Source organism: Hemicordylus capensis, chromosome 3 (genome assembly GCF_027244095.1).
Source record: "Hemicordylus capensis ecotype Gifberg chromosome 3, rHemCap1.1.pri, whole genome shotgun sequence".
NCBI classification, from domain to species: Eukaryota; Metazoa; Chordata; class Lepidosauria; order Squamata; family Cordylidae; genus Hemicordylus; species Hemicordylus capensis.
In genome coordinates this window covers 54,642,058-54,656,956 of record NC_069659.1, presented here as the reverse complement: position 1 = coordinate 54,656,956, position 14,899 = coordinate 54,642,058, and the positions used below count along the sequence as shown (strand labels likewise).

Here is a 14,899-nt window from a genome sequence, read left to right as displayed (position 1 = left end):
GATGAATGGGGATTAGCATTTGTATTTTCAAATGCTTCCCTTCCTAATGATCCCTGACATGCAATTTGCCTTTTTCACAGTTGCCATGCATTGAGTTGACACTTTCAATGAGCTGTCCACCACAACCCCAAAATCTCTCTCCTGGTCAGTCACAGCTTAAACCCCATCAGTGTATATGTGAAGTTGGGGGGGGGGGTTGCCCCAATATGCATCACTTTACACTTGCTTACATTGAACTGCATTTGCCATTTTTTGCCCGCTCACCCAGTCTGGAGAGATCCTTTTGGAGTTCTTCACACTCTGTTCTGGATTTCACTACCCTAAATAGTTTAGTGTCATCTGAAAATTTAGCCACTTCACTGCTTACCCCAACTTCTAGATCATTTATTTACAAGTTAAAGAACACTGGTCCCAGTACAGATCCTTGTGGGACCCCACTTCTTATTTCCCTCCATTGTGAAAACTCTCCATTTGTTCCTACTCTCTGTTTCCTGTCCTTCATCCAGTTACTGATCCATACATGAACCTGTCCCGCTGGTTCGTGCGCGCGCAGAAGCCTTCCTAAAGTCTTTTGCAGCCTAGCAGGGAAGGGGGCGGGAGGACATCTCCCCGCCGCCCGTCTCTTAATGTTATCGGGGCATGATTTAAGGGCCCGGGGCGAGATTTAAGGGGGTGGGAGGGCGCTTCAAGGCAGCAGCAGGGGGCCAGGGCTTCAAGGGGGCAGCCATTTTTTAAAATAGGAACAGCCATCGGAGGAGCAATTTCTTCAATAATTACGGCGGCAGTGTGTGGAAAGCGCGGGAGGGGTAAGTAAAGCCCCCCCCCGCCCTTAATGGAAGCCCCCAAACTCCCCACCCGAACCAAAACCACCCAGTGACTGGACCGGTCTGGAGGCCTTTAGAATGGCCTCCGAACCGGTCTGTGCACATTCCTATTAGTGAGGCAAGACTTGCCCTTGCAGAAGCCATGCTGATTGTCCTTCAGCATGGCCTGTTCTTCTCTGTGTTTAACAATTGTGTCCTTAAGTATGCTTTCCATCAATTTACCCGGCACCCAAGTTAAGCTATCTGGCCTGTAATTTCCCGGATTTCCCCTGGATCTCCAGTGAATTATATCAATTCAAAATACTTCACTAGGGCTGAACCCCGAGCAGGCTGCACCTGCATAACCACCCCCATATAGATGGTGAACGCAGACATCCAATTGGCCCAATTGTGTTCAGTACGTTTTCACTCGCTGTTCTCCTTGTTCCTCGCCTGTTCACGCTCTTTGGGTACCGGCTCAGGTTCCCTAAAGAGAAGCAGGAAAACACCAACATACTCACCCCTACATGGAGAAGGTGATTGCCCAGGGGCAAAGAACGCCCCGCCAAGGATAATTTCTAGATGCTGTATAAACTAGCAGCACTGCTGGACACTGTGTTAGGCCAAGCAACCTGGCTAGGCAAGGTAAAGCCTTGCCACACCTGATTGCATGCCCCTCCCAGAGCAAATTGCTGTCCCAAGACCCCAGCAGGCCAGCAGTATAGTCCATCAAAGGCCCCCTGCTGGCGATGGGCACACTTGAGAAGGACTGTGGGCAAAACCCATACTGGGACCCCATCTGGTATCTCACCTGCTCCAGTAACTAAAAGTGTTCCTCCCTTAGGGACTGGCGCTGGCGCAGGGACTTGAAGACTGTCATACTGTGTGAAATCCACAGGTGCTGATACAGGCGCAGCACCATTATCTTCCAACCTGGCCAAGCAATCAGACACAGACTGGATTAGCTTGGCCCATTTTGCAGCTTTAGTCAGCCTGTGCAGCCAAGCAGGAATACCAGAAGGACCACCAGGATCAGGGCTAGCCGGGGGAGTTTTCTTGGCTTTTACTAATGCTTCCAAACATGGAAACAAACATAATAACATAAGAAAAGCCCTGCTGGTTCAGGTCCAAGGCCTATCTAGTCCAGCATCCTGTTCCACACACTGGCACAAAGCATGCACTGGGCCCAAATAAGAACAGCCCTGCTGGATCAGGCATATCAGAAGAGGACACTTGGGTGGGGGGCGGACACAGCTAGCCCTAAACTACCTCTCAATTTGTTTTCCCCCAGATGTAGCAAGAGAATATTCACAAGTGGATTACTCTGTCTCCCAGGCAAGCCAGGGTGCTGATCGTTGGACATTCACTCTTGCTTTAGGGCAAGATAAAGCATTTGGGTTTATCAGCTCAGGCTGAGCCACCATGCATGATGAATTGTTTCCACATTTCTGGTGGCCACCTGTTACATAGCTACCTTAGACTCCAGCATCCTCTCACACCAAGACCTGTAGCCTTGACCTATTCATCCATAGTGTCTCCTTCTCAAACATCTAGTTGATGTGGGGTCTCAGGATGCCCTATATTCATTTCTACCCTCTTTCTTGCTAAGCAGGTGAGTGGGGAGCAGGCATAGTCAGGATAGTGTACACTTGAAAGATGTGGCAGCATTCTTTTTCTCTCTTGCTCATGCTGCAGACAGCAAGTTGGTAGAGTCACAGGAGGAGCTAGAAGTCAGCTTTCAGAATGGGTGAGTAGATTTAATGTGAAGGCTGCCACCTCCGCCTTGCTCCCTGATGTTTCCAGGCAATTCTAATCTCCTCCTCCATTCCAAATATGTACCTGAGAGAAAAAACAAAAACAAAGCAAGGGAGTAAAATGTCTTCATAAGAAGCCAAACTTCATGCAGCAGCAGGATGTTTTTTATGGTTGAGATTATGTGTACTTCTCTATGTTGCTGCATGAGAAATCGGGCTCTATGCAGCAAAATTTCTCAATCAAAAGGGAACCTCTACAAGGGAGGAAAGGAGCAACATAAGAACAGCCCTGCTGGATCAGGCACAAGGTCCATCTAGTCCAGCATCCTATTTAACACAGTGGCCCACCAGATGTGCATGCCCTCTCTCCTGCTGTTGCTCCAATGCAACAGCAGGATTCATGCCTCTGAGGTTGGAGATGGCCCACAGCCACCAGACTAGGAGCCACTGATAGACCTGTCCACCATGAATCTGTCTAAGCCCCTTTTAAAGCCATCCAAGCTGCTGGCCATCACCACATCCCACGGCAAGGAATTCCATAGATTATGTGCTGTGTGAAAAAGTACTTCCTCTTGTCGGTCCTAAATTTCCCAACCTTCAGTTTTATGGGGTGACCCCTGGTTCTAGTGTTGTGAGACAGGGATAAAAAATTGTCTCTGTCTACGCTCTCCACTCCATGCATAATTTTAGACACTTTGATCATGTCTCCCCTTAGTCGGCTCTTTTCCAAGGTAAGGAGAATTTCCCAAATGCTGTAGCCTAGACTCATAAGGAAGGTGCTCCAGGTGCTCTTATCACTCCAGGCACCTTCCTTCTTCAGAGTTGCAGACTCACTGGGTAGTAGTGACCATAGTTCATCTTACATGTATATATAATTCAGCTTATATGTGAGTGGAGAATTGTCAAGAAAGTCTAAAAAAGATGCGTTGGCCTTCAGAAGAGGAAACTTCTCAAAAATGAGGGGACTGGTAAGAAGAAAGTTGAAAGGGAAAGTCAGGAGGGTCTAATCGCTCCAGAAATCATGGAACTTATTTAAAACCACAGTACTAGAAACACAGTTGGAGTGTATATCAAGAAGGAGGAAAGGTACTACCAAGTTCAGGAGGATGCCAGCATGGCTAACAAACAGAGTCAGGGAAGCTATGAAAGAGAAGAAGACTTCCTTCAGAAAATGGAAATCCTGCCCAAATGAAGAGAACAGGAAGGAACATAAACTCTGGCAAAAGAAATGACACAATAAGGGATACAAAGAGAGAGTTTGAGGAGCATATAGCTAGAAGTGTCAAGGGGGATAACAAAAACTTCTTTAAATATATCAGAAATAGAAAACCTGCCAGGGAGGTGGTTAGACCCTTAGATGATGAGGGTGTGAAAGGGATTATTAAGGAGGATAAGGAGATTGAAGAGAAGCTGAATGAGTTCTTTGCATCTGTCTTCACAGAGGAGGATAATGAACATATATCCTCTCCATAACTGAGTTTTTCAGGTTTAGCAGCTGAGGAACTGGCTGAATTTGAGGTGACAAAGGAAGATGGTCTAAACTGTCCTGAAAAGCTGAAAATTAACAAATTGCCGGGGCCAGATGACATCCACCCAAGAGTTCTGAAGGAACTCAAATGTGAAATTGCCGATCTCCTAGCAAATATATATAACTTGCCCCTATAATCAGGCTCTGTACCAGAGGACTGGAAAGTAGCCAATGTGACTCAAATTTTCAAGAAGGGGTCCAGGGAGGATCCAGGAAATTACAGGCCAAGCAGCTTAACTTTGGTGCTGGGTAAATTGATGGAAAGCATACTTAAAGGACACAATTGTTAAGCATATAAAAGAACAGGCCTTGTAGAAGGAGAACCAGCATGGCTTCTGCAAGGGCAAGTCTTGCCTCACTAACCATTTGGAGTACTTTTTGAGCTTCAACAGGCATGTGGATAAAGGTGATCCAGTTGATGTAGTGTACTTGGACTTCCAAAAAGCTTTTGATAAAGTTACCCCACCAAAGGCTCTTGAGTAAACCTAGCAGTCATGGAATAAGGGGACAGGTTCATGTATGGATCAGTAACTGGATGAAGGACAGGAAACAGAGAGTAGGAACAAATGGAGAGTTTTCACAATGGAGGGAAATAAGAAGTGGGGTCCCACAAGGATCTGTACTGGGACCAGTGTTCTTTAACTTGTAAATAAATGATCTAGAAGTTGGGGTAAGCAGTGAAGTGGCTAAATTTGCAGATGACACTAAACTATTTAGAGTAGTGAAATCCACAATGGATTGTGAGGAACTCCAAAAAGATCTCTCAAAACTGGGGGACTGGGGGACAAAATGGCAAATGCCGTTCAATGTAAGCAAGTGTAAAGTGATGCACATTGGGGCAAAAAACACCAACTTCACATATACACTGATGAGATCTGAGCTGTCAGTGACTGACCAGAGAGAGATCTTGGGGTCGTGGTGGACAGCTCACTGAAAGTGTCATCTCAGTGCGTGGCAGCTGTGAAAAAAGCTAATTCCATGCTAGAGGGATTGAAAATTAAAATCCTAATATTATAATGCCCTTTTACAAATCTATGGTGCGGCCACATATGGAGTACTGTGCACTGCTTTGGTCAACGTATCTTAAGAAGGATATTGTAGAACTTGGAAAGGTGCAGAAGAGGGCAACCAAGATGATCAGGGGCCTGGAGCACCTTCCTTATGAGGCTAGGCTACAGCATCTGGGGCTCTTTACCTTGGAAAAGAGGCAACTAAGGGGAGACATGATCGGAGTGTATAAAATTATGCATGGAGTGGAGAGGGTAGAAATTTTTATCTCTCACACACAACACTAGAACTAAGGGTCACCCTATGAAACTGAAGGTTGGGAAATTTAGGACCTACAAGCGGAAGTACTTTTTCACACAGCGCATAATTAATCTATGGAATTCCTTGCCATGGGATGCGGTGATGGCCACCAGCTTGGATGGCTTTAAAAGGGGTTTATACAGATTTGTGGAGGACAGTTTTATCAATGGATACTAGTCTGATGGCTGTGGGCCATCTTCAGCCTCAGAGGCACAATGTATCTCAATACCAGTTGCAGGGAAGCAACAGCAGGAGAGAGGGCATGTACATACCTCTTGCCTGTGGGCTCCCCAGAGGCATCTGGTGGGTAGGGATGTGTGAACTGGTTCAGGGGTTTGTGAGTTCATTTCAATGGTTCAGGGGTTTGTGGTCAAACCAAATCCCCCCTGGTTCCATTCAGACCGGGACCAAACCCCCCTGCCAGTTTGTGAATTTTTTTAAAAAATGGCCTCTGTGCATGCGCAAATGGCCTCTGCACATGTGGAAATGGCTTCTGTGAGGCCCTGAGCCTTGCCAGGCCTTGCAGAGGCCATTGGCGCATTCGCAGCAGCGGTAAAAATGGCTGATATGCAAAAATACAAAGGCCCGAACAGGCCAAAATAAGCTCTAAAATGGGCTTTGGCAGTGATGATCGGGGCCAGCAGGGGGAGGGGGAACTTTCACAGACACAGACACACACACCCGCAGACCACAGGCAGCCCCCCAAAGGGGATAAAGGTTTTTTAAAAATTAAAAATCCTTTTAAAAAGCCCACCTTCATGAACTCCCCTCCGGACCAGACCGGACTGGACCAGGGAGGGGTGTTCTTAGGGGTTCTAGACTGAAATGGCCCGGTTTGGTTCGTGGTCGGTGCAGCCTCGAACCGAACCGGGCCCGCTGGTTCCATGCACATCCCTACTGGTGGGCCACAGTGTGAAATAGGATGCTGGACTGGATGGGCCTTGTGCCTGATCCAGCAGGGCTGTTCTTATGTTCTTAACCTGCAAGGGAATGGCACTAGGCCGCATGTGTTCAGATGTTCTTTTAATATATTCTCACTAACAAACAGAAATTAATCATTGGCTCCCAATCTTAGGCAAAATATACTAGATCTTGGGGAAACATAGAAAGTTGCCATATACTAAGTCAGACCAGACTGGCAACAGCTTCTCCAAGGTTGCAGGCTGGAATCTCTCTCAGAGAGATTCCTTGTATTTTCCCCAGAAATGTATTGGTAGCCCATTTAATTCTTTTAATACAGGAGTAATATGGTCTCTTTGAGATGACCTGGAGACCAGCCTGGCTGCCACATTCTTTAACAACTGCAGTTCCTGGGCTATGTACACAGAGTGCATTGCAGAAGTCAAGTCTAGAGGTTACCAACAGATGTAAGAGTGTTCTGAGCTCATTTATCTCAAGAAATGAACACAGATGGCATACCAGACAAAGCTGGTAGAAACCACCTCTGGCCATTGCCGCAAGTGAGGCTCATTCTCACTCCTCTTGCCCTTTCCCAGCTGCTTTGCTCTCCCTCATCATGCCCAACGGCAGTGTTAATCCCTTGCTTGTGGGCTGGTTCTTCTCCAGGTTGGGAAACTGGTCAAATAACCAGCCAGTGTGCAAAGGGTTAATGCCTTGGCATGAGAGGGTGAGGCATCAGAGAGGGTGTGACAAGGGAGAAGAAGGCAGCAAGGATGGGATGAGAGGAGTAAAAACAAGTCTCACCTGAGGCGTATTTACCAACACCATCCCAATCTGTCTGTACTAGCCACCACTGGTTACAGGACAAGTCATAAGAACAGCCTTGCTGGATCAGGCCCATGATCTATCGAGTTCAGCCTCCTGTTTCACACAGTGGCCCATCAAATGCCTCTGGGAAGCCCACAGGCAAGAGGTGAGGGCATTCAGTCTCTATTGCTCTTGCTCCCCTGCAACTGGTATTGAGAGGCATCATGCCTCTGAGGCTGGAGGTGGCCTACAGCCATTATAGCACTGTCCTCCATGAATTTGTCTAAGCCCCTTTTAAACCCATCCAAGCTGATGGCCATTATCACTTCAAGTGGCAAAGAATTCCATAGATTCCATAGGGATTCCCTCCCTTCTCCCCCTCCCCCTCCTCCCCCCCCACTCTTGTGTGCAACCCTTTCCCCAATGCAGTCAGAAGCAGTTATTTGCCAGTGTGCTGTGCTACAGGCTGCTTGGCATTTGTATATATGCTTGCAAATAAATGAGTATTTATTTATTTATTCATTCATTCATTCATTCATTCATTTATAATATACCTGCAATTTTTTTTGCTTTTAGAACAGGTGAAAAATGCTGGGTGCAAAAACCAAAAACCTGACATTCTAAAAATTCTGCAATTCATAATTTTGGAAAAGAAAATGGGTTTAAATAATCACTTCTGCAAAGCTGCTATGGACCATATTTCATCATCCATCCCTGGAACAAATTTCAAGTTTTTGTTTTGACTAAAACTGCCAAGAAGGGGAATGAAAAAGAAGTAAGAGAATAGGTACCGGTTTTATGTGAAGATGCCAGCAAGTGAGATTAAGGTTGCCAGTGTAGCCAGCTCTAGCTCAAATCATGAAGGAAGTGTGAAATTCCTTCAGAAGTCGGCAAACCAGTAGGAGACCATCTAGGAACAAACGTGCATTGCATTGGTTTGAAGGCTGTTTTATAGCTGCTTCCCTCACAAAGTAATCTTATATAGATTAAACTAAGAGTTTATTCAGAAGGCAGGGACAGGCCTTCTCTGTTGCCATCCCAAGACTCTGGAATGTGCTTCCTTCTGAAATAAGAGCCTCCCCATCTGTGACAACTTTTTAAAATTCCCTAAAGACTTGGTTTTTTGCTCATGCTTTTTAATTTGACTGTAGTTTGAAATTGTTTTAAGAGTTCCATTTCCATTTGTTTTATGTTGTAAACCATCCAGAGATGCAAGTTTGGGGTGGTCTACAAATCTGAGAAATAGATAGATAGACAGTCAGATAAAAGAGCACATATACTTGTACAGAAAGCAAGAAAAAGAGGCTGTTTTGCCCTTTTTCTCTGTGATGGGTGACATAATCTGCATCCCTGGTCCTTTGTGTTAGCATGGATGAGGTAGTTACTGTTAAAAGAATGGATTGTCACTGTGCACCAAAGTAGCTTGTTCCAAGTATTTGCTTTCTCTGCTTACAATCTTGGTTTAACTTCCATAGCAACATAAAGGCTAAAAAGAAGAGTGGGGAGAGACTAAATTACTCGCTGCATTGCCACATAATCCCATTTATGCAGGGAGGATTTTCTTGCAGCATTTTGCAAACTTCCTCTCCTTTTATTAATATTTTGATAAAATAGCTTTATTAGTATTCCAGACCCTGAGAATTAGAAACAACGTCTCTGACTATTGATGGGCGCCACATGCTGCACAGTTAATATGCGCGTATAAATCTCTAGTTTGGTTTTTTTTTTTTTACTGCTTCTTGCTTTTCTATGTACTTAGCTTTAATCCTTTTCCCTCCCTTGATTACTCTTATTTTCATATTGATTAAAGCCATCTTGTTGGCCACAGTCGAGAACTGCACTGCCTAACCTAACTGTGTAGCATTTCCCTCTCAGGATGTTATGGTATGGGAATCTTTCCAAGAAAACAGTCCCAGAAACTATATTTTGTGTTTCAGGGACAGAGAGTGAGACAAACTCACCTCATATGTTATCCTGCATCTTTTGGAGAATATCAGAGGGTATTAAGAAAGAAATCAAAAACTTTAATTTGCTAGATCAAAATGCTCAGGGAAGAATGACAATCGGTAGTTCTCAAAAAAATGAACATTGAAAAGCTGAGCAAAACAAATAGTGGGTGATTTATAAATTGCATATCCTCTCATTTCAAAGTCAAAACAAAGAATTCATTAATTGCAAGGTGAGGGGAATCCTCTATCAACAAAAGTATACAATGTCTCATTTATTTATTTATTATTTATTCAGTATTTATTCAGTATTTATCCATTTAGTACACATGTCATCCAGTTCTCAGGTTCAGTTATGGTCTTCCATTATGGATGCAGGTTTTGCTACTTAGCAATAAATACCTTCCATTAATATGTATTTCTGGTAGTAGAATTGACACAGTAAGGAAGCTGTTAGCACTATTTATACTAAGAGGCCATTCACACATGCAGACTAGCCCAGGCTAGGGAAGTCCAGCCTGGGCTAGGCTGCATGTGTGAAGTACTAGGATCAAGCCTGATCCCGGTGCTGCCTCCATGCCTAGCTCTGCTTTTGAACCCGGCATTTAGCCAAGGTTAAGTGAACCTGCGGTTCACTTAACCTTGGCCAGCAATAGTATGCATGGTTGCTGCCGGGCTCAATGGCATCCCCCCAGCCCGCTGCCACTTCCAGCAGCAATCTGGGAGGAAAGAGTGGCCACGCTGAGTGCAGCAGCTGCTCTAATGCAAGCAGCCACCATGCTCATAGTGTGGGCCACCATGGGATTCAGGAAGGGGTGGTCCTCCTGCTCCCAGCTCTTGCCTTCACCATGCCACTGCTTGTGGCAAAGGCGATAATGGCCACCGCTCATCTGCCTGGGAGCTCCTGCCTTCCCCGCCGCCCATGAAAGAGTCAGCCAAAGGTTGTGTGCACAACCTTTAAGTGTTTGGTGCTGGTTGTTCATAAATGTGTGCCCAAGTTACTCAAATGTCATCTCTGACCCAAAATAGCAAATGCCACACTATGACATTTTGTTGTTGTTAGAAACCAAATCCCTTGAAAACTATAGGAAAATCTATAAAGCCATGCAGCTTTTAATCACAGCTAATATGAATCATTTTGTCAGTTAACCCTAGGAGCATAAATGGTAGGAAGGAATGAGGATTTACGAAACTGAAATATATAATTCACCAAAATCAGTTCTCAATATTTTGTTGGAATTCTATGGTTTAAGAGAATGGGTTTCAGAAGGTAGTTGCCCATGTCCCCTTGTGATTTTTCAAAACAAATAAGTGCAGGACTTCTTGCTTCCCATCAGTTGGCAGGCTCAAGCCACGCTTGCACATTTCATGCCAATTGTTTCGTAAGGGCATGATCCCAAAATGGCTGCCGCATAAACCCTATTAAGATGTTTTAAGGAAGACACGGTATTTAAGAAATACACTTGTGTACAGTGTCCAAAACAGGGCCAGAAGTCCCACCCTGGCCCTGTCAGTCATCCCCAGCAGTGCACTGCTCATGGTTAGAGTAGCACTTGTCTGAAGAGGTGAATGCCAGATCTGTGATGGAGGGCACTTCAATGATCGGAAGGCTCAAGCATCTGAGCCTCCTGATCATAGAAGTGCCCGCTATCATAGATAGGGCATTCACCTCTTCAGATAAATGCCATTCTAACAGGGATAACTGACAAGGATAACTGACAGGGCCAAGGTGGGACTTTTGGCCTCATTTTAGATGTCGTATGTGAGTACATTGTTTTTCTTTAAGTGTCTGAATAGGGCTATAGACATCTCTGTTGATGACACTACATGCACCTTGGGTCAAAGTTCCTACGACTGATCCGATTAGTAGTATCTAAATTCCCAGAGACACATAGGCTTGACTTGGCTTGACTGTCAATTGTCCTCTGGATTAGAAAACCCTGCATTATTTAAAGACACTAATAAATCAACCTTTCACTATCAACCCAGAGTCTTTTAAAAGTTGGCATCAGTTGAGTAAAATATTTGACATCAGTGGAGTAAAATAGTTTTACAGAAAGTAAAGTTGATAATTAGGCAATTATCTCTCATCTGAGTTTTTAGTAGAAGAATGGAGAATTCTTTTTCATAGGCACTTGCCTTACACTGAGTCCGACCCTTTGTCCATCTAGCTCAGTATTGTCTGTTCTGACTGACAGCAGCTTTTTAGGATTTCAGGGAGGAGTTTTCCCCAGCCCTACTTAGACATGCCAGAGTTTGACCCCACCACCTTCAGCATGCAAAGCAATGCTCTATCACTGAGCTTTTGCTTCTACCCCCAAGATTGTCTTTTTCAGAATTAGGAAGACTGGCACTATTGTGGTTGTTATATTTTATCCCATCCTTCCTCCAGAAAGTTGAAGGAGGTGAACATGTGCCTCTCCTTTTATCCTCATAACGTCCCTGTTCTCTCCCAGGCTTCCCCTGGGTCCTACAGGGAATGTGGCATCCATGGTTGGTCTATTGCAGTCCTGCTCAACTTCGGCCCTCCTGCAGATGTTTGGCCACGACTCCCATAACCCCAGGTTATTGGCCACTGTAGCTGGGGATTATGGGATTTGTAGTCCAAAAACAGCTGGGGTGCCTAAATTGAACAGGCCTGGTCTATTGCAATCTCGTTGAGGAGGGGCACGGCTTGCCTGCTGTGTCTGGCTTGGTCTTTGCACTAATGGTGGGCTGTTCAAATAAAATTTTGTAAGGGTGCAGCTACAAGAACAGTTCCACTCCCCAAAAAGAATCAGATCATGCCCTCCAAAATCCAGCAGCCTTAGAGCAACTTAAGATACCTTGTCAAGCCTCTCTTTCCAATCACCATTAGTACCAAACAGAACTGAACCCATTCCCCCCCATTTTTTATCTATAGCTATGAGTTCTGATTGGGTGTTTGTTAGGGTGGTGCTCCTCCCACCAGTTCTGGACAAGTGGCAGTCGGCTTTGCTTCTCTAGCAAGGGTGGAGTCTGGTGTGGTAGAATGGAGAGTGCCAGCCTAGTTGCCCTGATGATGGAGACATGCTTTCACCCATAAGTCTTGCTTGCAGGCATGCTATTGCTTTGCCAGTGACCAGAGTAGCCATCATAGAACCAGCTCAGAGGGTGGGGTAGCTTTTAAAAGAGGCCGTTATCAGCCTGGGACCTTGGCATTCCAGTGCCTGTTGAATCACAGTGATCACTGTTGCTCTGTTTCCTTGTCCTGTACACTCACCCTTGTCCTGTGCGTCCTTACACCCATCTTTAGAGATGAGTTAGAGCAAAGGACTGTTCTCTTCAAGCAAGAACTCAGGACCGACTTCAGACAGGCAAAACATCATCATTACGGTGTGTATGACTTGCATTAACTTTTTATTTCTTTCTCCTTGTTTAATGCCAGATGACTCTGACTTCCTTACATACATACAATTTTATTTTTCTCATTCTGTATATGGGCTTCATTCACACGTGCCCTCCCACATCTGCTTGGCTCAATGAGGGTTTGGGACACTAGACAATTACAGGAGCTCCTTTGGGCAGGGGGGCTTTTATTGGGCATATGTAGGCATTCTCAGAGGCCTATTCAAACACCTAAGATGATGGCACCTGGATAAGAAAGTTTTATAAAGTTTTGGGGATCCCTATATATCACTTTGAACCCAGTTCTTCACAGTGCTAATCATCCACATAGAACAGCATCCAGACTAGTTAAGCATGACTAAATACCATTGAAACCAATAGGACAAGTTAGTCATGACTAACTTAAAATCCTACTGATTTCAGTGGAACTTAGTCTGGATGCTGCCCTGCTGGGCACAATCCAGCATCAAGGTAAGACTGCTCAGAAAAGAGGATTTCAATGCATCTAGGAGAAGCCATCTAGGAGAACATGGTATCATGTAATAGTTTAAATGGACATATGATCATTTTATAAAGCAGAGCCTATGATGCACAAACTAGGGGAGAAATTATGCCACTGTCAAGAGTGTTAGTTTCTGGCCCAAAATGGTTTGTCCCCATGAGGCTTCTGATCTTCTGCATTTACTCTCAAAAGAAAAGGATGAGACTCCACAGCAGAAAGTTTTTTGATTCCATCGGTTTAGCCTAGTGGCACTTCCATGCTGGGTCAAGTGCATTGCAGCCAGCTGTAATTGGAAAGATTAATGTAGTTTCCAAATGGGCTCCAAAATGACTTTAAGTGTACCAGCAGGCTAGAAAGTAATTTTGTTAGTTTATAAGTATAGCAAATAATCTTAAAAGAAATAATTTAAATACTCGACTGAAGAGACACAGATAATGGTTTCACTTCATTATTTTAAAGCCTGAGTGCATAAGAGGTCACTGTTGCACCCAATGAACAGAGAGCCCTCTTTCCAGAACAGACAAGCTTTTTATCAGTGAGATCAGCAGATGGGGCTGTAGCTCAGTGGTAAAGCACCTGCCTTGCATGCAGAAGCTCCCTGGTTCAATCCCTGGCATCTCCAGGTGGGGCTGAGAAAGACTCCTTTCTGAAGCCCTAGAGAGCAGCTGCCCATCAGTGTAGACAGTACTGAGCTAGATGGCCCAATGATCCAAGTCAATGTGAGGCAGCTTCATATATGTTCATATATATGAGGCATGCAGTTGTCCCTGCACAGTCTCTTTCTCCCCTTTTGCAAACAGAGATGTGATAACATTATGAGAGATGTGACTGTGGTGTCCATTTCCCTACTCGCACTACCGACAACTGATGATGTGAGGATTGGAGGGGAAATACACAATGTTTTGTCTGGTCAATGACCAAAATAAAGGTTCCATTCCATACACAATGTGATAATGTTGTACTGTATTTACCTGAATTCAAGACTAGGTTTCCCCCATGTTCTTTAATGTTAGCAATCATGTAGATGTAAGTCATGTAGAATTTGGAGTCCTGTTCCTTTCAGGAAAATACAGGTATACCCTGCATTTAGCTTCTATTTTTTAAGGAGTCATCTTAAATTCAGAGTTGTCTTCTGTTTGGGTAAATACAGTATTACACAATGGCAGGCATCCTGACTAAACTATTCAAAGAAGACCTACTGAAATTAAGTAGTACTACTGAGTGCTATTGTAGTACTATTGAGGCCACATTCACACATAACACGAAACTCACCTCCAGTTTCAGGAGCTGTATGTCCAAATGTGGGCAACTAGAGTTAAGCGAGGAAATTGACCCACAATTTCTCTCCCTGGACACCAATCTGTATCTTCAGTTAGAGTGAAGTTTCACCACCTTTAACTTGGTTGCATGGTGCCAGTGTTACATCCAAACACTGGCACCAGACTTTCCCTCTCATGCAACTGGAGTTGAGGGAGGAATCTTCTCCTTCTCTCTGGCTGCTATTGGCTGCCGGGGCTGTCCTTCATTAAAGAAGGAAGTTCTGGCAGCCAGTTCCCCCTCCTCTCTACAGTCAGTGAGACTGCAGAGAGGGAGCTCTCCAGTCTGTCTCAATGTGGATAGGAAGATGGGGAGTGGAACCGTGAGTCCATTGGACCCACAATTCTGCGTTACATCTGAAGGCAGCCTTATTTTGGATGTCAGCCATTTTGTTATACTAGACATCATTAGGAGGTAGGGAAATGGATTAATGTAATGCAAGTCCCTTGTCTAATCTCACTCCTGAACTCACCTCACCTACTTGCAGAAAGGAGGTTTTTAAAAGCCCCGTGAATCGCACATGTGCATATATGTGTGCACGTACATGCGCTGTGTGTTTGCACACGTGTGTGCATGTACGCTAGGATACCTTTTGAAAAAGCAGCAGGGATTTCATTAGAGAAAGTGAAAATATATATACATTTTTGGAGCTCAGGGCTTCTGAACAG

General features: G+C 44.7%; 1 long non-coding RNA gene across 1 annotated transcript in view; it reads right to left on the bottom strand.

The window, feature by feature from the left end:
• Positions 1-499: 499 nt before the first annotated feature.
• Positions 500-14,899, bottom strand: part of LOC128349110 (uncharacterized) — a 37,570-nt gene continuing 23,170 nt past the window's right edge. The window contains exons 2-3 of the long non-coding RNA XR_008318559.1: positions 7,892-8,010; positions 500-2,642 (exon numbers count right to left, since the gene is read on the bottom strand). This is a non-coding gene — a long non-coding RNA (uncharacterized LOC128349110). The remainder of the gene's footprint in view (positions 2,643-7,891; positions 8,011-14,899) is intronic.